This window comes from Microcaecilia unicolor, chromosome 1 (assembly GCF_901765095.1).
Source record: "Microcaecilia unicolor chromosome 1, aMicUni1.1, whole genome shotgun sequence".
NCBI lineage: Eukaryota > Metazoa > Chordata > Amphibia > Gymnophiona > Siphonopidae > Microcaecilia > Microcaecilia unicolor.
The window spans coordinates 275,315,588-275,342,829 of NC_044031.1; the positions used below are offsets into that span (position 1 = coordinate 275,315,588).

General features: G+C 40.9%; 1 protein-coding gene across 3 annotated transcripts in view; it reads left to right on the plus strand.

Moving 5' to 3' along the window:
• ZNF385D (zinc finger protein 385D) overlaps positions 1-27,242 on the plus strand; it is a 766,537-nt gene that overhangs the window by 229,627 nt on the left and 509,668 nt on the right. For all 3 annotated transcript variants that reach the window (XM_030206770.1, XM_030206764.1, XM_030206774.1), the window contains exon 2: positions 3,280-3,422. The gene's annotated coding sequence lies outside the window, so the exon portion shown is untranslated. The remainder of the gene's footprint in view (positions 1-3,279; positions 3,423-27,242) is intronic.

The following is a 27,242-nucleotide window of genomic DNA, read 5'->3' on the forward strand; positions in this document are numbered from 1 at the left end:
GGGCAACAGGAGCACTGAATGGTGATACTGGAAAAGAGGTGGACTGGTGACACTGAAGACATAGAAGGGAAATTCTGGACAGGACAAATAGGGATGCAGAGAGATGATAGATGGTGGACACAGAAAAGAAATATCAAATGGACATAGATCCTGCAAAAGCAGGAAAGCACAAGAGAGGCACTGGAACAAAAGTAAATGGGGAAAAATGCTCAGACAATAAAGGTAGAAAAACATATTTTATTTTGAATGTATTAATTGAAACATGTCCAATTTTGGAAATGCACATCTTTCATATCTTGCATTTCACTTTCTATTTCTCTGTTTGATGTATGCAGAGTCTGACTTCTTGAAGTTCTAGCTTTCGCCTTCAACTTTCTGATCTGTGGTGCTTTTCATATTTGTTGAGGGTCTATCTGTGTATTGTGCATCTTACCAAAGTGCAGTATTCTGCTAGTATGTACTTTCTGGATAGAGATTCATAGCATAGATAAGGTTGACGATCTTTGAGTCCTGGAAGTTAGTGGTGTTCTAAATGTGGTTTTAGGACAAGTTTGTGCATAGTATTTTGCAGTGGAGGGTTTGTGTGTTGGCCTTACTGAGGGGACATCAAAACCTTAATATAGTTTTTAAGGCCCTGTTTTCTAAGCTGTGCAAAGGGTGTGCTAGTGTGTATGCGCTAAATGCTAAAGACACCCATATAGTCCTATGGACGTCTCTAGCATTTAGCACGCGCTAATTTTAGCGTGTGCCAAAAATGCTAGCACGCCTTAATAAACAAGGTCCTTAGTTTGTTACGAGATTTTGCGGGATCTGATGTGTGTTGAGATGGTTGTCAATATAGCAGAATTGTGTCTGATCATTCTTAAATTATGAAACACTGCCCTCCACCGACTCTCACACACTGTAGCGGTCGGCATTCTAACGATCACGGCAGGCCTGCGTCAGGGACTCAGCCTTCCCTCCCCCATGACGCGTCCCACCTCCTCTGATGCAACTTCCTGCTTCTGCGAGGGTGGGACATGTCAGAGGGTTTGGGGGGCTCAGCACACAAGGTAAGGGAGCTATGTTCCTGGGAGCATTTTATGAAGTCCACTGCAGTGCCCCCTAGGGTGCCCGGTTGGTGTCCTGGCATGTCAGGGGGACCAGTGCACTACAAATGCTAGCATTTACACATGGAAACAACACCCACATGAAAATGAAAACTTAAAAATGGGTCAATTTAGACATGATTATCCACAGTATGTAGCAATTGCAAGGGGGCATGTTGGGGGTATGGTTTAGAACTTGCCTGTCTAGGTCAAAAATCTGCATGTGGATTTTCCATTTCACACAGGTACTTCCACATCAGGATTTATAGCAGCTTCCTGGCACATATAGGTTTTTAAAAATGCTCGTTTCAGCCAGCCCTTTACAGGAGGGATTAAGGGAGTTTCCTTCCATAATCCTCTTTATTTCCCTTCTCCAAACTGAAAAGTAAAGATTGTGGTCTCTTTAGTTAATGAGCAGCATTAACATATATAGGTTTGTAAAATGGCTAACATAACACATGTAAGTGTTGAAATACCAACTTACATGTATGCCACTTTCTCTGTTGCTTTTTACATGTGTAGATTTGTACAATGGCTGCATCTGCTGCACATCAGCAAATTCACAGGCATTCTTGTTAGTATTTTAAAAAAAGGATTTAAGTCTAAAATACCCTGGGAAATGAACATGGCCTGACCTGGAACCTGGATTCTGATCTCTATGTTCTATGTAAAACAGAGCTCCACATTTTCAAAAAGTACAAATATGTTAAAAAAAAAACTATGAAACCCCACAAATTACAATAACAGTCTAAAACAAAGTCTAACGGACTCCTTTCCCCAATGAAAACATTGCTGTGATTGACCTGTAAATTGTCCAAGGAAGGGAAAGGTGTATTTTCTCACTTGGGCATGTTTTTTCCAACTTGGCATGTTTATAGGCAGGATGAGTGCATATCAATTAAATAAAGGTGAAGTGCACAGATAAATATTTATTTTGGAAGGTGGGGTAGGAAGAAGAATTTAGATACAAGTTAATCTTTCAGTAATCCAGCTTATAATGCTTTATTTTTCTTGCTAAGCCATTGCCTTGGAGTTTAAACTACAGTTCATAGGGGCCCTTTTGCAAAGGCACATTAATCGGCATTACCGCCCGGCTAGCACTTGCATCATGCGGTAATTCTGAGTTTGGCGCGTGTCAAAAACCCATGGTAGAAAACAATTTTCTACCACAGGGGCACTCCCAGTGGTAATCGGCAGTTGGCGTGTGCTGGACGGTTAAGGGCTAAGGCTATAAATGTGCGCTGGTTTTAAATTGGCGCACATCCATTTCCTAGCCCAACCCCCCTTTTTTTGAGATACGGTGGAGCAATGGTCCAGCGTGCATGCAAAACACGTGCCCACACTACCGCAGGCCTGTTTTTGGCATGCCTTTGTAAAAGGGCCTCATTGTTTCCTATATGTATCTTACTGCTGCTATTTCAACATCTCTTCTAGTGATAAGCCATGTACACGTTTGCGATGATGCAGACGTGATTTAAATTTGGCAGAGGTTTAATAAGGTTACTTGAACCTAAAGCATGGTCTGCTTTAAAACATTTAACAGTGGTATGCTTAAGTAATATGGGGGAAAGTCTATATACAGCGCCTTAAAAATCGGCACCATAAAACCATGCGGTTAGCACGATTCTATAAACTATTATAGAATAAGCTCACAAGCCGTTCATGCAACTAAAATTTAGATGCACCCATTTAGACCACCTAAAACCAGGTTTAAATACCTGCGCCTAAGTTAGGCGTAGATCGGGTGTATTCCATAACACTGCGCATAGTTTTTTGAAACACCCACAACCCACCCATTCCATGCCCATTGTCACGCACCCTTTTCGACCATGCGTATTAGAATTTATGTGCACCACATTATAGAATATGCCTAGAAAGTTGTGCGTGTAAAATTCTAATTAAAGCCAATTAGCGCTGCTAATTGGTTATTTAGTACCAATTATCAGCGCTGATTAGCTTGTTAATTAATTAGGTTGTGCACGCAATTTGGCCATGTGGCCAAATTAGCTCACACAGCTTAAGGTGTAATATATAGAATTTGTGGGTATATATGTACTAATCTTAAGATATTAAAACGCTGCCTCATTTTGAAAAGAATTATGGCCATCTCAGTAGTATTTCTCACCGGCAGACGGTTATCTAAATGCATTTCTATGTAAATGACAAACTCGTATTTCTCTTTTCCTTTCAGGTGGTACCTGCCAGAGCCCTGCTCTTCCAGCCCTGATGCGTCCTCAGTTAGCAGCATTGCAGCCACCTCTGGATATTAAACCATTCCTTCCTTTTTCATTGGACACTGCAGCAGCAGTAAATCTTTTTCCAAATTTCAATGCAGTAAGTACTTTATTTCTGGATGTTAACAATCAGAGCTGTTTGTACAGAACAAATCTTCTTTTCTGTCGGCGTTACCCTGAACTTGGTTAAGAATACACTATCATCTAACCATACAAGGAGTTTCAGTGTGCAGAATCTCCAGTAGGTATGATGGCTGCATTTAAAGAATGCAGCTGTCTCCTATTCTGTCTTTCTTTCATTTTCTGCTTTGTTGCTCAAAAAGGAATGTTTTGTTGGGACTGCTTTCTTCACCCTCTTTAGTTGTGCCTTCGACAACAACTTGACTTGCAGCTTCCCTGGGCTTCTGGTAGTCAGATTAGATCTGTTTTATGCATTCATGTCAGTCTAGTTCAGAAATATGAGAGTATTGGTTAAAACAGGGATGTGTTTGGGCCAATGGACAAAGTATGGGCGCCAGTTATTGCTTATTTAAGTTTCTCAATGCTTAATTTCTTTTTGTTGTCAATCACACATGACATATATTGTTTATTTTGCTGCTCAAAATTGATAAAGTTATTAGAACTAAAGACCTGATTCCCTTCTCTGTAGCGAGGCCCCTTTGATCTTGGATGCATATTTTGTAGTTGCCACCAATCAGGCAGGAGAGGAATAGTTCTGGTTTTTGGAGCAAGACATCGCTTCCACATAGTTTTGTGTAATTATGCAACAGTTGAAGGCAGAACTGTTCTTGTTCCTTGGGTTTTACAGTTTTTGAGAGCTCAGTTTACCCCCTGTTTTTGTAGTCTCTGTACTGGAATATTCAAGTTTTGCTGAATGGCCATAAAAGGAGATTTTTTTCAGGATGGCCGCTAAAGTATTGTGCCTGGTTCTAGTAAAATATTCGAAGTAAGCAGAAGGAGCTAGCACAGAAACTCTATTAACCCAAAAAATGACCAATAAAGGATTATTTGTCCATACGCTTATGCCGTTTTTTTAATGTCTCCAACTCAAATATATTTATCACTTCATTGGTTCGGCATTTCTCCTGAAGATCCTCTTAAACAATGACATAAGTGTGGCATGTGTTACAGAGACATGATTTTGTTAGCATTTATTTTCATTAGTTTATGATCCCTTACTTATGTCATTTGACTTATACCATCAGACTCTGGGACTCCTGATGCAGGCGATTTTGGCAAAACACAGCCCACGTGACAAAGGAATTTATTTGTTGGACAGCTAATAAAGTTTTATGTTAGACTCTTGATTTTTTTCAGACTTTTTCCGCTGTCATACAGTGATTCTGTCTGGAGCCAGGCCTCCTTGGCTCCTTTTTTTCTTTGTTTCTTCCCACTGTTTTCTTATATTGTTCACCTCGTGGGGAACATATTCTTCACCTTCAATTGTGCAACAGGTCCTTTTCTAAAATGTCACCTAAATTCAGCACATCCTGACCTGGACATCTCTCTACCATCTAGGTAAAATTGGGCCTACATGTATATTCATAATTAGTGTGGATGCTCTTAACACTTCCTCTTGAGAAGGCGGTAAGGACGACCACACTAACTAAACAAGTGCATGGTAAGTACCATGAGTTAACTGCAATGTATCATCTGTGCCCATTCTCTGCCCTTAACCCACCCGGTTCCTACCTCCTATCATGCAAAATCGTGTAACTGTCATGGCAATCTAGCAAGAATTATTGTGCTTCTCTATGTTAATTTAGGGTAATTTGCTTATTAACTACTGAAGAACACTATAGAAAAAAAAATGTGAGAATGTCACTCGGGACAGTGGAACACCTTTTTGTTTGGGGGGGGGGGGGGGCAAGCTCTGCCCCCAACCAAACTTTGGCCCCAACCTCACCCGTGCTCTGTCTCCAGCTCCACCCATGTTCCACCTTGAGCTCCAGCATTTCCCCTACCTACAATCCCATAGTCACCCCCCTCCCACGGCATACAGCATCTTTCCCTACCTTTGAACCCCCCACCATGGTGCCTAGCATTTCTCTGCTCCCCTCTCCCATAGTCTCCAGCATTTCTCTCCACCTCCCTGTCCCCTGTGACTTGTGTAGTGCCTTACTTCCCTTGCCCAGGGCAGCCATAGTCCAACTGGCACAGTACCAAAAGTATCGAGGCCAGCGGGCGCAAGGCCTTGTTCAACTGTGCTTGCTCAAGTCCTGACTGCTCCCTCCCTTTCCAAATTTCCTATTTCATGCCCAAGACCCTGCACCTGCCAGCCTCAATGCTTTTGGTGCTGTGCCAGTTAGAGTATTGCCACCCTGGAGGAGGGAGGTAAGGTACTAAACTCATTGTAGGGGGGCAAGGAAGTTGGTGAGAAGGAAAAGTTGGAGCAATTCCCTCTAAGGACTGGTTGACATGAGTAAAAATGTTCTGTTACATTATATTCTGAGCACTTCTTACAGATAACACACACACATGTAAACACTTGTGAGGAGGCTGGAAAGAATTCCATGAGCCATGATGTGCATGATTTCCCTCCTTGTTTGACTGAAGTTTAACTATGTTTATACTTTGAATTTTACTCAGCTACAGGATATATAGCACAGTTTAGAGGGAACACTGCTCCCCCTGTACAAGCACCACTTTTAACAACAACAACAACAACAAAAGGGACAGTAGAGGCATTTGTGAACACAGCGTCTGCCCCCCCTCTCTACTTTCCATTCAGCATCTGCCCCTTTTCTATCCAACATATTCATCTCTCTCTTTTTCTCTGTCTCTCCCCTTTCTATCCAGCATCTGCCCCCTCTCTCTCTCCCCCCCTATTTCATCCAGTGACTGCCCCATCTCTGTCTCTCCCTTTCCATCCAGCCTCTGCCCCTTCTCTCTCCTCACTTCCATCCAGAGTCTCTCTTTTTTCTCTCCTCCATCTAGCATATGGCCACTCACTTTCAATCAGAGTCTGGCCCTCTCTCTCCTTAGTTCCATCCAGCATCTGCCTTCTCTCTCTCCCTCCCATGTCATCTAGTATCTGCCTTCTCTTTCTCTCTCCCCTTCCCTCCAACATCTGTCTCCTCTTTCCCCCCTCATCCAGCATCTGCCCCCCCTATCCCCTATATCCAGCATCTGCCACTTCTCCCCCCCTCCACCTGTCATCTGTCCCTGCTGTCCCCCTCATCCAGCATCTGGCCCTCCTCTTCTCCCTATATCCAGTGTCAGCCACCTCTCTCCTCCCTCTCATCCAGCATCTGTCCCTACTCCCCCACCCCCTACATCCATCATCTGCCCCCTTTTTCAGCCCCCCACAATACAGTATCTACCCTTTCTCTCCCCCTCCCACCAGACATTCCCACCACCATTGGCACACCGGGTTCTCCCCCAATCCCACCCAACACCCCTCTGCCATGGCCACCACTGCTGTTGCTGCCATTTCAGCAATGGCAGCAAAAACAAAGAAAAAGCTTGCAAGGTCGCACTACTCCCACTCACAACTGCAGGCTCTGACCTGGAACTGGAAATGATGTCAGGGGAAAGCCAGACCAGCAGTAGCAAGTGGGGACAGTGTGACCCTGTGATCTTTTTCTTTGTTTTTGCTGCCACTACTGAAACAGCCCCAAAGGCATTTCCCAACCTCTCCTGCAAGACTTCTGACAACCCCCCCCCCCCCTGCAACACCCCCAACCCACTGAAAGAGCCCAAGTCCCAGAAAGCATTCCTCACACCCTGCCACCATAAGCCATCTGGGACCTTCAGGGGGTTCTTCAGTGTCTATCAGCTGGAGCAGGAGCCATCCCCAGTTGTTCCTGTTTCATTAGTCTTGGTTTCAGAATGGTGCCTGGTATCCTCCAGTAGCAGTTTATGGTACTTCTTCTAGCAGTCAAGATACCAAATAAGGAATTTTCATTTATTCTATAAACTATGCATGTACAAGTTATACGCTTGGATATTACTTGAGAGACAACATTTTTGTATGCAGCACCAAAACTCCAAAACATATTACCTCTGACATTAAGGTCTGAACCTTCATATCCCATTTTTAAGAAACTCCTTAAAACCTGGCTGTTCCAACAAGTATTTAAAGTCTAAGACCCCTATTCTGTGCTTTTTTTCTCTCTTCTCTCTTCTATTTTCCTCTTCCATTTTTTTTTTTTTTAATCTCTGACTCCCTTCTGAGTCTTGCTTTTGTAAACCACCCTGTTACTACTTTGTGAATGATGGTTTATCAAGTCTTTGGAAATAAATATAGTATGCACCAACTTACACCATATGTACTTTTAGGTATGACATAATTGTATAATAGCCCAGTTGCTCACATAAACCAGCTTTTTAACAAAATCACCCTTCTTATGTGCATTAACTGCACATAAGGTAATGCAAAATCTCTGCAGCAATTGTGGAGGGTATTCCAAGGACTTTTGGAAAGGGTATCATTCAATTAATGCAGAGCAAGGTTTGTGAAGGATGTGCATTCATTAGTGTGCATTTGCTTCATTTGGTTATCTTTAAAAAAATTCAGGGCATGCAAACTTGATTGAATGTGCATATTTCTACGAGCTGCAGCAGAAAAAGCACAAAAGAACCTTCAAGGATGGAGCAATGGAGAGTCTTTTAATTGAATTGACCCGACACGGGCCATGTTTCAGCGCACAACCGTGCCTGCCTCAGGGGCCAAACTGATACTCTCAACAATGTCAAATAAGATCCATTCAAAAAAAGCACTGCACAATAATAAGCAGCAAAACAGATGCGTCCGTGCGCAACAATGTGTGAAACTAACTGAAGAAAACACCCAACATCAAGAAAAAACATTGAAAAAAATCTTGACCATGCACATCTGTGTAAATAACACATAACTACCCATCTATACTAACTGCATGTCACAGTCCCCACCCATTCCTCACCCCCAAATGGCTATTTCCTTACTGTTAGTACAAGTTATTTTCTCTGATCAGCTAGTACAGTTAGAACAGGATTAAACTTACCAGGGACGTAGCCAGACAGCAGATTTTGGTTGGGCCTAGGCAAGAAGTGGGTGGGCACCAAGTGTTCTCCCCTTCCCCCCCCCCCCCCAAAAAAAAAAATATCTAAGCTGGTGGGAAAATGTTTTTCTCCACCTTGGCAGTCTGCAGCAGGCATGTGCTGAAAACTGAGCATTCACAGGTGCCAGTAATGTGGAGCACACCATTTTCATTACCATCAGGGGGGGAGTCTTCAGCTGGTAGAGCTTGGAATCCCCATCAGCTACTGCTAAACATGTGCTACTGTTGGGTGGGCCTGAGCCCACCCAGACCCACCTGTGGTTACGCCACTGAAACTTACAAATGGGGCCTATATGGTTCTGACTAAAAGACAATCGATAACAGACTTGTCCAACCTTTTTTTAACAGGGGCCAACCCTCTAGCCTTTACCCAGTCTATTTCTTTCTTTCATATGTGCTTTCCCCAGCTTTCACAGTCTTTTTTTCTCTTTTATAAGTATACCACAGCCTTCTCAGACTCTCTCTTTCATATGTACCCCCCCCCCCCCCCCCCCCCCCAGCCTTCTCGGTTTCTTTCTCTCTTTCATATATAATTCCCTCAGTCTTCATAGTCTCTGTCTTTCACATGTAACCCTCCCCCCCCCCCCCCCCCCCAGCTTTCACAGTCTCTTTCTCTCTTTCAAATGTACCCCAGCCTTCAGTTTCTTTCTTTCTTTCATATGTACCCCTCAGCCAATGTTTCCTCTAAGGAGTGGCCTGGTGTGTATAAATTATTTTGCGTGTGAGCAACACGTTTTAAAAACCAACAATTTTTGAGCACCAATATTTGCAATACATTTCTGTATATAGCACAGAAAAAAAAAGTTTGTGAGCAACCATGCAAAATCTGTGAGTTACGCTCCTAAAATGTATGAGCAATTGCTCATGTGTTCCGCTTAGAGGGAACATTGCCCTCAGCCTTCACTGTCTCTTTCTCTCTTTCATGTGCCTCCCCCATCTTCAACCAGTTTCTATGTCACCTGGCTGGCTTCAGCTGCACTGACTCCCCCCCCCCCCCCTATAATTCCAGCTTCCCTGCTGTGACCTGGATCTCCTCAAGCTTGAACCACACAGTACAGGAAATTTGGGTTGATCATGTGGTTTCAAGTCTCCTCAGACTTGAAACTACAAGAGCTCCCAAACTTACTGCAATGTGAGCTCAGGCCTACAGAGCTTAAGCCCCATGGTTCAGGAAGTTTGGATTGGTCCTATGGTTTCAAGTCTGATGAGACTTGAAATCATGAGAGTTCCCAAACTTCCTGCATCACGCGACTCAAGCTTGAAGAGAGCTGGAGTCACACTGGGAAAGCCAGAATTGTGCGGGGGGTCGGTAAAGCAGAAAGCTGGGGTAGGCCAGATAGCAGCACTTGGCAGGCTGAGTTCTGTCCTGTGGGCCATAGGTTGCACAAAACTGATGAATAGAGTGGGGGAAAGACTAGCCAGACTGAACAATTGAATTAACGCCTCTGACAGGATTCCTGCTAAACATTTGAGCCCCAGGCACATACTTAGGGGTTCTTTTACTAAGATGCATAGGCGTCTATGTGTGTACAATGCGCATCAAATTAGAACTAATGCCTAGCTACCACATGCCCCTGGCGGTAATTCTAATTTCTACGCATGTCCAAAACATGCGGCAGAAAATAATTTCTTTTTTCTACTGTGTGGCACTAGTAACTGGGTGGTAATCAGCAGTATACATGCACCGACAACTACTGCCCAGTTAATACGTGAGACCGTACCAATAAGTCAATGGATGGCGGTAAGGTCTCAGGCCCAAAATGGACGCGCACTGATTTTAATTTTGCCGCTCATCCATTTTTGGCAAAAAAGGCCTTTTTTACAGGTGCCCTGAAAAATGGACCTGTGTGCATTCAATACACACATCTACACCAGCACAGGCCATTTTTCAGCGTACCTTAGTAAAAGGACCCCTTAGTTTTCCTGTGCCTTAATCCTGCCCTGATGACAGCTTAATAAATAGGCCTCCAAGTGATTAAAACAAAAAGGGGCAATTATCGTAATAATGGTATTCCTTATAGAAAGTACAATGGATGGATGGATTATAACTTATTTTAAATACAATAAATATAATACAATTGCAAGATACAGAGGACGTACTGGAGCTAGTCATGTTTCGCTGCCATAGTTTCTATTTCTCTTTATTCCTCCATTATTATACAGTATTTATTCCTACTCATTCTTTTGTTGGAAGTCTTTGATTCCCCGTTAGTTTTGAGTAATGCGTATTTCTGATGTCTTTATTTTGCAATCTGCAGGAAAAATACATTTCTGTTTCTATTTCTCCAGGGTTCTAATGCATAAAATAGTCTGGCTTCCTGGGGTTTCTAGCCGTGTGTTTTTGTCTGCATATTTCTAGTCTTTGGTCATTCATTCTTTATTTGGTGAGGTTTCGCTTTGTGCATTTACTATTTATTAAAACTTGTTATACATCCTGTACCGACAACGCATATCTAGGCAGTGTACAATGTAAAAAAAAACCCATATCAAAATAGAAAAAGGAACTCCATTAAATTAAAAGGACAGAAGACAACATTCAAACCAAGACACTCGTATCTGTAAATAACATTTCTTTAACAGGTTATCTGGTCATCCAGTTGAAAAATGTTCTGAGAATTAAATCAATCTAAGCAAGTAATAGCTAAAGTAAAAAAAAAAAAAGTGTGTCTTTGAAAGAGTTTTAAACCTTGGGAAGGACATTTCACTGTGAATCTGTAAAGGCAAATTTCAAAGACAAAAAGAATACTGAATGATGTGTAGATTCATAGTAAGCATCTTTTGAGATCAGAAGGAACAAACGATTTGAATCAACAGAACGTATAGAACTGGCTAGTGTATATGGAATCACCAGGGATGATAAATATGACCAGCGTAGTAAATGATAAGAGATAAGCAACCAATGCAGAAGGATAAATAAAGGAGTGATATGGTCAATTTTTTTTGCTCAGCAAAGCAGTCTTGCTGCGGTATTGTGTAATGTTTGTAAAAGCCTTATTTGAGATTGAGGGAGGTCTCCACACTTGTCCTTCCCTACACCCCTTCCCGTGCACTCCGTTCCATGGATAAATCCTTCTTATATGTTCCCTTCTCCACTACTGCCAACTCCAGATTTCGCGCCTTCTGTCTCGCTGCACCCTACGCCTGGAATAAACTTCCTGAGCCCCTACGTCTTGACCCATCCTTGGCCACCTTTAAATCTAGACTGAAAGCCCACCTCTTTAACATTGCTTTTGACTCATAACCACTTGTAACCACTCGCCTCCACCTACCCTCCTCTCTTCCTTCCCGTTCACATTAATTGATTTGATTTGCTTACTTTATTTATTTTTTGTCTATTAGATTGTAAGCTCTTTGAGCAGGGACTGTCTTTCTTCTATGTTTGTGCAGCGCTGCGTACGCCTTGTAGCGCTATAGAAATGCTAAATAGTAGTAGTATTAGTAGTAAATCACATTACAGTAATTCATATGCAAGATCAAAAAAGCATGATGTACAAAATGTAGAGAGAGAAAAATCCATAAAACTGCTTAGGTATTTAAGTGTATGTAGAGATGCAACTCCCAATTTCAAAACCTCTGACATCTGTTTCTTAAATGATAGTTGCGTCTCAAACCAAACACCTAGGAACTTAAAAGATGAAACTGGAACAGTTGGGATTCCAGAAAGAAAATAGGAGTAATGCTTGGCTGTGGTAAGACACCTGTAATCCAATATGTCACCATCTTATCCGGATTTAAAACTAATTTGTGAGATTCTAACCATCTCGCTAGAGCTAACAGACAATTCTGCAGAGGAGAAAGTGTGATATGAAATGTTGACATAGGTTACATGTATAAAATATTATCCACATAGAGGAAAGCTTTTATGCCAATAGAGTGAATAAGAATTGCAAGAGGAGTAATTAAGATGTTAAAGAGAAGAGGGGACAATATTGATCCTTGTGGTACACCAAGGTGAGAGTCTGTGACAGCCTAGTCAGCTTGTTTTGTTTTCTAATCTGCACTCTTAATTGTAAGTATATTTAGATATTTCTCAAACTTATGAAACTGCCTTCCAACCCAATATCCCAACCTATATATAAAGACAACAATAATAATACAATACAAAGTTAAATAATGTTATAACATCAAATGCATCCAGACAGTACAAATTAAATCAAGACATCATGATATACCCCTTACTCTGAAGTTAAAAGGAAAAACCTAGTTGTTCAAATCCATCAAGTCATAAAAACAATTCATAGGCTATAATTTATGTAACTCTCTTTGGTTATACCACAGAAAGGCAGTATATCAAATCCATGATCCTTTACCCCCTTCAGTAAACAATTCGAAAGGCCCAAAAAACATTTTCAGTGTTTTTAATGAAATGGTTAAAAGTTAGTATGAAGTGTAAAGAACAGCAGTCAAGGACTAGGGGGCACGCGATCAAGCTACAAAGTAGTAAAATTAAAATGAATTGGAGAAACGTTTTCTTCACTCACCATGTAATTAAACTCTGGAATTCGTTGCCAGAGAATTTAGTAAAAGTGGTTAGCTTAGCGGGATTTAAAAAAGGTTTGGATTGCTTCCTAAAGGAAAAGTCCATAGACCATTATTAAAATGAACTTGGGGAAAATCCACTGCTTATTTCTAGGATAAGCAGCATAAATGTATTGTGCTTTTTTGGGATCTTGCCAGGTACTTGTGACTTGGATTGGCCACTGTTAGAAACAGGATGCTAGGCTTGATGGACCTTTGGTCTGTCCCAGTATGGCAATACTTATGTAGTTATGTAAAAGTTTCAAAAGAACTGGATCACAATGAAAAGCTGAGTTTCTAGCAATGACTTGCATAATTTCATAATTTCGAGACACAACAGTCAGATTATTCTGCTAAGACGAACAAGGAAGACCACTTGGGATATAATGAGTAAAATGACTGATCTTTCAATAAGAGTGAACCAGTCTATGCATTCAAGGGCACATTAAGGTGCTTGTATTGTATTCTCTTTATACACTGTTTGAGCTCTGAGTGTTAGTACTAGTTCACTATGGCAGGCTTCCAACATATTATTGAATATGTTTTTGTGACAAATTTTTACCTTGCAGAATGTTCAATAGTGGAGTAAGGTTTTTGGCTCTATTGTTAAGATGACAATACAATTTGAATATTCTTTTTTTGTATATTAAGTAGTATGGGGAGGTGCCCTAATTCTTCTCTGCATCGGTAATTGGGGGTATTTGTATGAATGAAGAGGTCTAACTGGGATTCTATATAATTTGAGGTTAACAATAGATCCAAGAGTTCACTTCCATATATGAAGATTAGTTGAATGATGCTATCAAATTTATTTGGAGGGAAGAGGTTGTATTTGTCCAGAGCCATCTAGGGCTTATAGGGGCTATTTATATAAAGCTGCTGCTAACATTTTTGTGCCAGTTATGCACATAAATGTTTAGAATACTAGAGTATATCCCCCAAATTCTATATACCATGCCTTAATTTCCTCACAGCAATTGAAGCGTATTCTATAACAATGTGGTAACTTAATTGGTTAACTAGCTAATCAGTGCTGCTAAATGGGTGTTAACAAGCATGTTAAGTGGTTTATAGAACACTGACCCTCACCCATAAGAAAAATCCATCTCTAACTAGCCTGGGCCACCTTAAGAGCACTGATCCCACCCTGGAGGGAAGTGAGTGGGGAAGGAGTTTAAAAGACAATGTGTGGGAGTTTAAAAGACAGTGCCAGGCTGAGGTTAAGGAGGACTGAGGAAGGAAGAACTGAAGTCCCAGCATATATAGTAACATAGTAGATGACGGCAGAAAAAGACCTGCACGGTCCATCCAGTCTGCCCAACAAGACAACTCATGTGTGCTACTTTTGTGTATACCCTACTTTGATTTGTACCTGTGCTCTTCAGGGCACAGACCGTATAAGCCTGCCCAGCACTAGCCCCGCCTCCCAACCACCGGCTCTGGCATAGACCGTATAAGTCTGCCCAGCACTATCCCCGCCTCCCACCACCGGCTCTGGCACATACCGTATAAGTCTGCCCAGCGCTATCCCTGCCTCCCAACCTCCAGTCCCGCCTCCCACCACTGGCTCTGGCACAGACCGTATAAGTCTGCCCCGCACTATCCCCGCCTCCCAACCTCCAGCCCCGCCTCCCACTACCGGCTCTGATAAGCCAATCTTTTATTTGAAGAATTATGAGCCTCCCCCCTGTGAAGATAAGTATGTGTCTTTATAAAACAGCCTAACAAAACCTCCCAAATCATGGTTGAAATGCAGTCATGCACATTTATAATTGCTCAGGAGCACGTAGACATTAGGGATGGGCATTTGTTTGTAACAATATGGGAAATATCAATGGCATATCCCATGATATTGCATGTTGCTATAAAATGAAAACATACACTACTAAAAGATACATATCTAAGAGAAGGAGCAAAGAAATAATTTTTAAAATAATAGAAGAAGGGTAGGGCATGGCAAGATAATGGACTGAGCATACCTCTGTGTGCAACTACTCCAGTTGCAGGCTGGTGAAAGCACTTCTTTCTTCTTCAATATTGACTTTCCTTTCTGTTCCTGATGCCTCACATGAAGCATAAAGGGGTGGTAAAGGCTCAGCCGCATCCAGCTCAAACCTCTTCCCCAGCGCTATAAACTTTGGACAGCTTCGCCCTACAAACCTTGTAGTTGAGATCTGGTGGAGCGAATTTGGCTGTAGGGGCAGGCAAGGGAGTGCCTGTCTCTCTTGGACTCCACATTTCTTTGTCACCTCTGATTGTTGTTTCACCACTACCGTGCCTGACTAAAAATGGGTCGAAGATGGGTCTCCCTCTACTGCAGAAGTTGCTGAGGAAGGAAGCTCTGGTGGCAGTGTCAGGCCCAATGGGATACAGACCTGGCGTAGTGATTTCGGAGTCTTGCCTCCCTGACGGTGGCGTTGCTGGAAAATATCTGGAAGGCGGTTCAGTTGCTAACTATAACCGTGTCCAAATCGGTCCAATAAACTTCTCTGATTGTGAGTAAAATGGATACAATAACTGCAAAGCTAGAATCTAATAGACAAGAGTATCTGGCTACTTCAGAGCAAACTAAAACAGATATTAAGAACTTGCAGTCTTCAGTTGCTGCTGATATTAAAGATAACAAAAGGATTTTCCAAAAGATAAAGCAAATTGAGAACTTCAACAAAAGGTTGAACCTTTGAATATTGATTTTCCCTAAGTTGTCTGACACGACCCCAGTGGATTTCTTCAAGAAATACTTTATAGAAGTTTTAAAATATTCCCCCACTTCTATTCCTCCAATGAATAATGTTTATTATTTGCCTACTCTGGTTAAAAACTCAAGGGAAATGCCCAGAGGCTGAACCTTTAGTTCCTCAACAGGATCTCAACGAGTTACAGAATTTATCAGGTGTTCTAGAAGACTCTCTCACTGAAGTGACTGATCATGCAACACTTTTGACATCTTTTGTGTTTCAGAAAATTCTTAATGCAGTCATGAGATTGTTCTTTCACAATTCACAATCTCTGTTTTGTGGCCAAAAGGTTTGGGTATATCCTGACATGACTAAAAACCACACAGGATAGAAGAAAATTCGTTTTAGCTATGTGATGTGAGACATATGCCTAGGTGTGTCGTACTTGTTAGCATATCCTTGCAAATGCTTAGTACATTGGTTGTAAAATATGTATTTTTTGACCCAAACATCTGAGATCCTTTCTAGATATGAAAAAATATCTCCAGTGGTGTAACATCCAAGAGTTATGACTAGTGGTTATAGATGAATTATGTTGTTTTAGTTGAAAGCCTTTCTTATATTCTATATACAATTATATTTTCTCTCCTTGTAGTTTAGGCCACCCCCTCCTTTATTGGTGGTCTAAAGAAGAGTTAATTCTGTTTTTTTTTTCTTTGAATTTATTGCTTACTATTATTTTGTTTACTCTGTTTCTTTCACAAGTGTGTACTTGTAATAAGTTCCAAATATCATAACTAAAATATAGAAAAACCATAAAAGAAGCCTTCAGTGCATATGTTCACTCCAGTGAGTGGTGACACCATACAAAGGTATTTGCACAGTCTACCCACAGTTTTTATACTGTATAATTATACTACAGCAAGATGCCCACCGGAAGGGTGGAAGGCCAGATTTTAGGACTCAGGCTGTAAAAATACCAGCTAGGTTTAAAAATCTATGACTGGCTGAGCAAGGACTTGCTCTTCCTGCAAGTTAATAGAATCTGAAAAAAAAAAGCAGATGATACAATGATACAGAGGTAATACAGAGTTCATGAGATGGTATGAAAGGTATTGAGATGGTATGAAAAGTATTGCAGCCGGAAGATGTGAAACTGTTATCTCAACGCTTCCCAAAACATGTTGATAATTAGCAGTAGCTGAGAACGGAAGGAGGTGGGCACATCCGACAGCAGACAGCATGGGAAAGTATGCTCTCAGAAATGCGAAATATTAGCTAGGTATCTCACCATTCACTTCTATGGAGAGGATAGAGTATAAAAGAAGGAAGATTTTGGCTTGGTTAGAGAGTCTTCTCCAAAGCTTCTGTCAGACGGCGAAGCTCTGTCCGGTTGTACCCAGAATCTGTCTGCTGAATGTACCTGATTAAAGCCTGATGTACAAATAAAATCCTTATTCGAAATGATGATTTGTGGGCTTAACTTAATGATGAAAGGCTGTAAGTATAAATGCTTCTGCTGTATCAGGCTATCACTCGCTGCATTATATAACTTGTAACCTAAATCCAGTTTGTCATAAGGCTGGTATCTGTTCCTTGCCAGTGCTGAGAGGCGGACTAATGCGGGTCTCTTAGATCTAACGTCTCTTTCAGTGGCAACTCCTCTTAGAACTTCACAACCCCCTGATTGCCCCAGTTCTAGGGCTATTCAGAGATGGAGTCAGATTAAGGTCATTTAAGCCTTCTTGGGGGGGGCTCGGGACCCCTTAATTCACGACATTGGTGACCCAGCGTTCGATTTAAACACGCCATGCGAATTTTTGTCAAAGTGGGGATTGATTCTAGCTCTTGACTAAAATTCTGTTGTTTTATCTTCCAATTGATTGCTGTCCTTTTCTTGCCTTTTCTTGCCCCATCACTGTCTTTCAATATTCTGTTCTGTTCTTTCTCACCCCCTTTTTCTTTCTCCCATCCTGTCCATCTCTTTGATTTGCGTGATGTGCGCAAGAGTGTGCTTGTTGTGTGAATGAAGCATAACAACGAATCCAGGCGACTGCGATTTGGGGTTTGCTGTAAGTTTATTTCAATGTTCAAAATCTTTGGATTGGTCTTTATGCTAGCATTCTCGCTTAACAATCCTTAGAGATTGCGCATTTTCTGCTTCCAATCCCACCCTGTGTTCTGTCTTAATCCCTCCTTTTCAAATCCCTGTCCCCTTGTTCTCACTATGTATTCTGTTCTTTCTTCTTCTGTCGACCTTACTTTCCTCCCTAATCCCTTTTCCTGTTCTCCTTCATCCTAACTTCTTCTACCTACCTCTTCCTATTACTCCCCTGGGTCTAATCCTGCTCTTTCTCTTCTGTATGTTCCCGTATCGAGGTAATTTCCTTTACTCTAGGAGAACAGCACGCTTTCAGATTGCTCTCCTCTAAAATCCTTTTGGTTTCTCTGTTCTTATAACCACTCTTCAAAACTGACAGCCCCCACCTTTTCACATCTGCTATTGCCTTCACTCTGTGTGTGCGACACATACTTTTGATCTTGTGCTGTAACAGTTATCCACGAGACTCTTTTCACGTCTCGGGACTGTCCCTTTTATTATTCCTCCTCTTTTTTTTTCCTATTGAAAACAGTAGTTAAGGTGTTCAACTTTGTAGCTGATTACCGTCGTCCAACTGCTGATTTCCCCTTATCTCTCTAAGTATTCTTTCAGTCTTCTGAACTATGCTTTCTCTCTAACCACTCAGCCCACAGCCCCCCCCTTCCTGTCCACACTTTTCTCGGCTCTTTTTCATAGTGCAGCATGAATAACTGCGTAGTATCTCTTATTTCGTTCTTTTTCCTTTTGCATCTTTGTGTATGTCTTTGCACTCTGTCTGAATTGTATTTTTGTGTGAACTATACTGTTCCGTCTCTGCTTTTCTTATTTCTCATTTCCACCTGTCAAAATCTTTATTATTTACTGCGTAGTTCAACTGATTGCTCTTTTTCACAGCTGTTCAGTCCTGTGCTCTCACCCCCCCCCCATAGTCATTTTTCTTTCCTTAAGTCCAATCTGAATCCCTTCCTCCACAACATTTTGTTCTTGTCCCCCTTTTTCTGCCACAAGAATCCTCCCTGCCCTCCTCTCTGATGCTCTACCGACTCCTACACTATATGTCTGTGGTCCGTGTAAAATTTATAAGGGTGTGGCCCGCACGGTACCAATTGGGGTAACTTAATACCTTACAGACACCTTTTTAGCTTCTTGTGCAAACCAGAAATCATTTTTTTTTTGGATTTCCTAGAAAACTTTTCTTTCTCCTTCTCAGTCCCATGTGGTGTGAGGTTTGATTCTCTTTCCGGATCAAAGCTTATTACATTACTAGTAACTGTCATATTTGATATATACTCCCTCTTGGGCTTCGATTCTGCCTTTGTAAATCTATTTAAATTCGTTCGAAGAGGTGTAAGTTCTAAACCCCTTTTTCTTACATTTTTTAATATCCTTATCCAGGCTTCCGAAACTGCCATTTCTTTCTGTAGCTTTTAAAGGTTTTCCCTAACAAGTGCTGTAGTTTACTATCTCAAGGACATGAGAGTCTGGGAAGCTTGCCCACTTTAGCTGCCTTATCAGTCCAGCACTGCTTTGGCAGAAGAGGCTCTACAGTTCACTTTTAAAAGCTAAGAAAGTGATTTTTTTTTTTCCTCTCCCCCTTTTCCGTTCGTTTTTGTCCCTGTTCTATGCTGAAGTGGTACAACAGTCTTTTACACAGGTATCTTTCAACTCCGGTTTCCCCTCAAAATTGGTTCCTTAAGCAGGCACCATAATTGTAAAATGACTTATCTTTTCATGCCTCATGCTGCCAAGTCCGTTGTAAGTGCACTTCTGAACATGTAAGAATGTACGGATGTATTTCTTGGCTTTCACTGTATCTTAGTCTTACTCTGCATTCTCCTTTTATCAAGGCATACTTTTTTCTCCTTTTGTGTCATTTTATTAGGACGTTATCTCCCACTCCCCAATATTCACTGCTCATACTGCTTTGACTTTTGGGTGTTGCTCTCTATTTCATTCCATCTCCCTTAAACAAAGGCTTTCTCATTCTGGCTCTGAGCCATGATTTTAACCCCGAGACAGGTTCCTTTATTTTTGTGCTGCAATTGACAGCTTGATAGACCTTATTGTGCTACACCATGTGCTTACAAAGTATTAAAAGGGTATCTTTCCTTTAAACATACATTACTTGACTTTCCCCTTTAAAAACCGACTTTCTCCTTCTTTGTCCTAGTGGCCCCCCCATGACTTATACTGTAAATGGTATTACTCACTTCCTAGAGATATATCTTAATAGTCCACTATAATGTATTTTAGGAAGGCTGTTGCATATTTTGTTTTATTGTTCTATTTAAATGATATCATATTGTGCTTGTGTTCTATGACACAGGGGTATAGCGTGGTTTCCAAGGCATATTAGATACAGACTTTTTCTTGTAAAAATATTCGTGCTCAAATCTTCATACCTTTTACTTCCGCGATGGCTGCGCTGGTCCGCTGCTCATCTATAATCTTTACATGTTTTTAACACTAATCTTATCAGCCATACAAGAAAACATTAAGCTACGTATACCTTCCTGTTCTGCTCTACCACCTTCAAGCTTTCCTTTCATAGTTTGCTGTGTGGCAACCTTAGTATACCCGGTAAAGTTAAGGTGCCTTACCCGAAGAGCTTTCTTGTTTCTTTTCCCTTTAATACAATTTTTTTTTCCTTGCTACTTCTGGATTAGATTTCAGAGGTTCTTTCTAGGGACATGCCATATTTATTATTTCCTTTTCCCTTTTTTCCTTTATTTCTTAATATTTCTGTCTACTTTATTCTACTAGTGTCATGCAATTAACTTTGATACCGATGTCTGGGACTTACATGCATTGAAGGGGATCCTTCAATGGATGACGGCATCTTATTTATTAGGGGCAGACTTCCATTCCATTTTCGGAATGGCCTGCGGTTTCGGCATTATTGCCCACCTATGAGTTACTTGTATAGATGACCGCGGGGTTAATAAAGAGACGTCTAACGACTTTCGTTGCGATTGTGTACAGGTTGACTCGGGTATTTAAAAAGTTTAGAAATGGTTAGTTGTATACGCGGGAGAGCCTAACCTATAAAATTTTTATTTTACTGCGTTGTAGCGCTACGGGTTTGTAGACCATTTAAGGTTCATTGGGGTGATTATGTTGTAGCTAATCAGCGGAAACCCATTGGACCGCTGCTCCTCGACTCAGAGGACCTTATTCGCAGGTTTTTGGGTTTATTTTGGGAGTGTTTGCAATGTCCCTTTTTGGGGGCTCTATCACGGTGTTGGAGCCCGTGGCCAATAATTACCAGTGTAGTTTTTGGCAGGCAAGTTGTAGCTGTCTTTAGAAGCACACTCTGGGGAGTAGTTTTTATTAATTTGGGATAGAGTAGTATAAATATATAATAGCTGACACTAATCACCTTCTGCTCTAATTTTCTTACACTCTCTTTGCACTTTTGCGACCTTCAATTGTCTGTTTACTTAACCTGCGGCAAAAGCATAGGGCTTTCCGCCAATTAGTAATTTATATTCTAGGTTCCGTTACTGGGACGCTCTTGAAGACACGTGAGTATAAAGGTGTTTTCTATACGCATGATGCATGTTTTCCTTTGAATGATCTTCCTTTGCACGTTTTTATATATATATATTTATAGAGGTACCTATTATAATTCTTTGAACTAGGATCCAACTTGAGATTTAATTTGCCATTTTACACTGCACACCTCCACCTATGTGGATTGCTTTCCCCTTATTCCTAATTCCATTATGTCCACTCAGTCCTCCACTAGCCCCCTGGAAAGAGTTCTCAACTTTTTTCCTGCTGATAAAAAAGAACTGTCCCGTTTATGTCAGACCTGGCATACCGTTTGGTCCGCCAAAGACCCGGGACTGGAATGGCCAACAAAGGGCTCATTTGATCAGGGCAAGCTCCAAGCCTTGGTTTGCTATAATGAATCCAACAAAACAGGAAAATCTAGGGAGAAGCATTTAGTTGCTATTAATAAATTTATACTTATTGCACAAAACCAGCATGACAGAGCCCTAACGAAGTCTGATTGCGATCAAGCCCCTTACCAAGAGGCAATTACACCTACTGCCCCACCACCTTATGATGCTGCAGGTACTACCAAGCTTCTACCATGTGCAGTGGGATATACACCAATACCCCCAGGATATTGTGATACAAATAGCAATACTCCTGAGACCTCTCCCCCTGTTATTGTTATGTATGCTGATCAACGCTATGACAATAACGGCCGAAATCAAGGCCCACGGCCCTACCACCCAGACCGTAGAACTGATTACCCAGAAGAACGGGGTCGACGCTCTCTACCCCAGCCCTGTTGGATCTTCCAGAACTCCGTCCAGATTCTTCAACGCTTCCACCGCCTCGACCATGTTCGATGAAAGAAACTTTTGAACTGATACTTAATTTGAGAACTACTGTTGCTGTTTATGGACATTATAGATTCATATTATGTTTTATTTTCAGTTTAGCAGCAATCCTGTCTAGATATTGAAAAGGTTTTATTTTTATTTTCCTATTATTTCCTTTAATTGTTCTAATTGTTTTTCCACGAGTTTCCCCGTCATTTCTGTTTACGTAATTTAAATTTAAGTCGATATTGCTCGGATACAAGGGTAACATCAAACCCTAATACTGGCTAAGATATCATAATGTAGATGTAAACTCTGTTAGTATCAACCTGTTATGCAATTGTTTAACTTTGGTGTAGGCTTACTTGAGCTGCATGTCTTTCTGTAGGGGTAACGGATATATACAATGCTTCCCATACTTCCAGGTCATTATGCATATGTCAAGATCCATGCATGACCTTGGTTAATATAAATTTTCCTAGGATTGACCATTTTTTCTGTATGAGGCAACCTCATACTTGCTATCCACTTATTAGTGCTCATGATTGGATGCTAATGATGAGTAATAGTAAGGTCCAGGAATTCCGACCTGTTTAAGGATTCTGAATACCTACAACCTTAAACAGCTTGCAATCTGAATACTAACCATATATTTGTTGAGCCACCATAACAATGCTTAATCAAAACCACTATTCCTTCCGAGGACCACTGAGATACATACATTAGATTATCTCCCCATGTACTATGCAACAGATACAATAGAAGTCATAGCAAGACTTGAAAGTATTTATTAGTATGATCCACCTGAAATTGCTATTACCCGCATACCTATACTTCATGGGATTTTGTAGATGAACTCATTCATAAAACCTCTCTCACTACAGGTTTGAGTACGCCTCAAGAGGGGTAACATCAAGATTAAGGCCCAAGGGGTTGGGTAATATAAAGGGAATTCCATATGCCCAAAACAATACCACCTAAGAGTGAAGTTTTCTGTCTTGCATAATATCTGCTAGCAATCCATAAGAACAAAACTCCCCCTCTCGTTTGATAGCTTGCCACCTTCTGGAATGGATGATGACGAGCTTGACGAGCTTTGTGTCACCCCTCCTCAGAGGGGGTGACAAGTGGGGAATGTATAATTATACTACAGCAAGATGCCCACCGGAAGGGTGGAAGGCCAGATTTTAGGACTCAGGCTGTAAAAATACCAGCTAGGTTTAAAAATCTATGACTGGCTGAGCAAGGACTTGCTCTTCCTGCAAGTTAATAGAATCTGAAAAAAAAAAGCAGATGATACAATGATACAGAGGTAATACAGAGTTCATGAGATGGTATGAAAGGTATTGAGATGGTATGAAAAGTATTGCAGCCGGAAGATGTGAAACTGTTATCTCAACGCTTCCCAAAACATGTTGATAATTAGCAGTAGCTGAGAACGGAAGGAGGTGGGCACATCCGACAGCAGACAGCATGGGAAAGTATGCTCTCAGAAATGCGAAATATTAGCTAGGTATCTCACCATTCACTTCTATGGAGAGGATAGAGTATAAAAGAAGGAAGATTTTGGCTTGGTTAGAGAGTCTTCTCCAAAGCTTCTGTCAGACGGCGAAGCTCTGTCCGGTTGTACCCAGAATCTGTCTGCTGAATGTACCTGATTAAAGCCTGATGTACAAATAAAATCCTTATTCGAAATGATGATTTGTGGGCTTAACTTAATGATGAAAGGCTGTAAGTATAAATGCTTCTGCTGTATCAGGCTATCACTCGCTGCATTATATAACTTGTAACCTAAATCCAGTTTGTCATAAGGCTGGTATCTGTTCCTTGCCAGTGCTGAGAGGCGGACTAATGCGGGTCTCTTAGATCTAACGTCTCTTTCAGTGGCAACTCCTCTTAGAACTTCACAACCCCCTGATTGCCCCAGTTCTAGGGCTATTCAGAGATGGAGTCAGATTAAGGTCATTTAAGCCTTCTTGGGGGGGGCTCGGGACCCCTTAATTCACGACAATACCCAATCATGCACCATCATCAGGACATACATGCATGCAATAATAGTGCAATGAACACAGTGAAAAAAATAATAGTCAATAGATATCTTCAAAATGCTACAATCTCAAAGTTCATAATGAAATCAAGTCAACAATGTCCATCCCAGGCAAAGACCTTAGTATGTAAAGTTCATGAAGGATTAATAAGCTGCACCCCACTATTATGAACAAACAATAAAAGGACACCACTTATATTGAAGATATGCAAGAAAGTAAACAATTCAACTGCAGTTCTTTGGTTCAACAGAGCCCCATTTTGGGAAACTTGTCCCTTCCTCAGGAACCCCAGCTGCAAATAATACCAAAAGCGTCAGGGGTGTTGTCTACTTCATGCACAGGGAATTCAAAGTGGTGATGACTGGAGGGAATGCCAGCTTTATGAATCAGCAGGAAAAGGAAATGACATATTAGAAATACCGATCACAGAATAGTATTCCATTCAATGCACTTGTTCATACCCTGGGGCTTAACAGCGCATAATTCAAAAATTCAATAGTGCTCCCGTAACTGTAGTTTAGTGATCCCCCCCCCCCCGTATGTGTCCCAAATCCTTTCAATAACGAACCATCTAAGATCTGCAAACACATGGTTCATAGTCATACAGTGTGGGACCATAAGGAAAGTTAGTGTATGATTCTGGAGATGAATCCAGTATTCTTGCAAGTGAACCTTAACAGTACGTATAGTCCATCCTACATAAATCTTCTGATAGGAACATGCAATGATATATATCACAAAGTCTGATTTACAGGTAGTCTGCGATCATAATATATAACTTTTTCCAGTAACAGGATTGATCCATTGTGCACAATCATGAGAATTACCACACACAAAACATTGACCACAGGGTCATTATGATCAGATAATCTCTCTTGCTGTCTAGTGTCCATAAAATCAGAATGTACCACATAATTGACCAGATATTTAGGTCTTTTGTATGCCATATAAGGTCCTTGTTGGAACTCTTCATGCAGAGTGAGGACTGGACAATGTTTTTAAATAATGGCTGCCAGTTTTGTAGCTTTATCAGAGCAAGTCAAAACTTGCTTCTCTTTAACATTATTGGGTCTGTTCTGTAACAGTAGAGTCAGATTGGCATACAGGGCATGTAAAACGTCCTGTCATATAACTTTGTGTGGGTGACCCCTACCTAAAAAATGCTGAGACAATACATGAGCTTGTTTTCTATATTCATCAGTAGTAGAGAAAATGTGTCATATATGTAAGAATTGACTGGTTGGTAAAGCCTGATGAAGATGTCTAGGATGACAGCTGGAGTACTGTAAGCATGTATTCCTCTCAAACAAGCAGAAACAGCATGAAAATTAATGTTTTGTCATTGCCGATAATCGCAAAAAGGGCACCCATTGTGCATGCACGAACTATTGTGGCATGTGCACACCACCGCGCATGTGTGCACAGTGTGCACTGTTTCAGAAAAAATGCAGGTTGCACACTCTTTCAAAATAATGCACACTCAATGACTTTGCTCCTGTGACAAAAAAATGGCCAAACGACAGCAAATAAACATTCCTAGAAATGTCACTGGAAAAGATACAAAACAAACATTTTCTGGCTGCCCATCCTTAGTAAAAATGTGTACAGAGGTGAAAGGTGCCCATAGTTGCATATTTTATAAATTATGCTCATATTTCATGACTCTGCCTATACTGTTTCCAGACTCTGTCCCAAACATGCCTAAATGTGAGTAACATAAAAGTGATTGTCTTGTCATTGAATGCACTTTTATGTGTGTAACTTGGGGGTAATTGGTAAAAGTGGACACGGTTTTTATTTATATATTCACAAAAAGTCACAAATTTGCTAAAGAAAAGAGATTGGAATACAGCTATTTTAAACAGGCATATATTCACTTACATAACTTCCAATACTAGTAGGGGAGACACATTTCACAATAGAAAGAAAATAGAAAAAGAAGAAAAAAATAAGACTAATTCCTAAATTAGTGACAGCGTAATACCTAAATCCAAGTTACTAGCATTCTATCCCACAGGAGAGCTAGTTGCAGAAATTTCAACAGGGGCAGCGCCTGATTGAGACTCAAGAGCTTCACAGGTCATGGCAGTTGTCAAATGGAGTGGTGTTAAAGAAACTACCTTTTTGAATACCAAAGTTCAACTTTTTCCAGATATGCAAAAAAAAGAGGTGTCAATTTCTGATTTAAAACCCGTAGTGTTGAAATTAGATGCTTTGCTTTTTTCTGCGTTATCCCAGCTGCGTTATCCCTGTAAACGTTTAATTAAATACCAAGTGGCTCGCTTCAAAGCAAGGTTTATATGCAAAAATACTTTGGAATATTACCACTGTAATGTTTATATCTTTAAGGATGATGACAAAAAAAAAACACTGGATAAGAAAAATGTGCAGTAAAGGTTATGTGAAATTGTAATTCATTCCAACAACAGATGTAACATGCAAACATAGACGTTGCCAATCCCGAGCTTATACTGGCACAAAGTGCATTGAGTTCCTCTTTGGAAAACTCAGATCTTTTTCTGGTTGGGACCCACAGGTATTAAACACACAGATTGTATTTCTAGTTAAGTAATTTTTAGTTGCTGAAACAGTTAGTCTGAAAGTAGCTAGCAACACAACTGCAGACCAGGCGTGGGTGTGTAGGATGATTTTTCTCACAGAGCATTAATAGTGACAGATATCATATTTGTTTTAAACTCACCACTCTCTGGCCGCAGCTTCAGTTGAGATTTGTACTTATTATGCTGTCCAGCGGGTCCCTCTTTGCATGGCTGCAGCACAGCAGGAAGAGGGGAGTACTCAAGGACAGCAGTTTGATGCTTTGGAGGGAACCCAATCTGACTTCTATGCAAACCCCTTGCTTTTCATTATTCATTTGTTGAAAATAGTAGTGTCTGCAGTCACAAATCCCTCTATAATTATGTGGTTAGTAGTATTCCTGTGTTTTTAGATTTATATATATTTTTTTAGATTTTGCTCACACATTTTCAATAGTATTTCATGTTGAGTTATATTCAGGTACATTGGGCATTTCTCTGTTCCTGGAGGGCTCACAATCTAAATTTGTACCTGGGGCAATAGTGACTTGCCCAACATCACAAGGAGCAGCATCAGGATTTAAACTAGCCACCTCTGGATGTCAAGACCTGTGCTCTAACCACTAGACCACTCCTCCACTCCATTACCCTATGTGGCC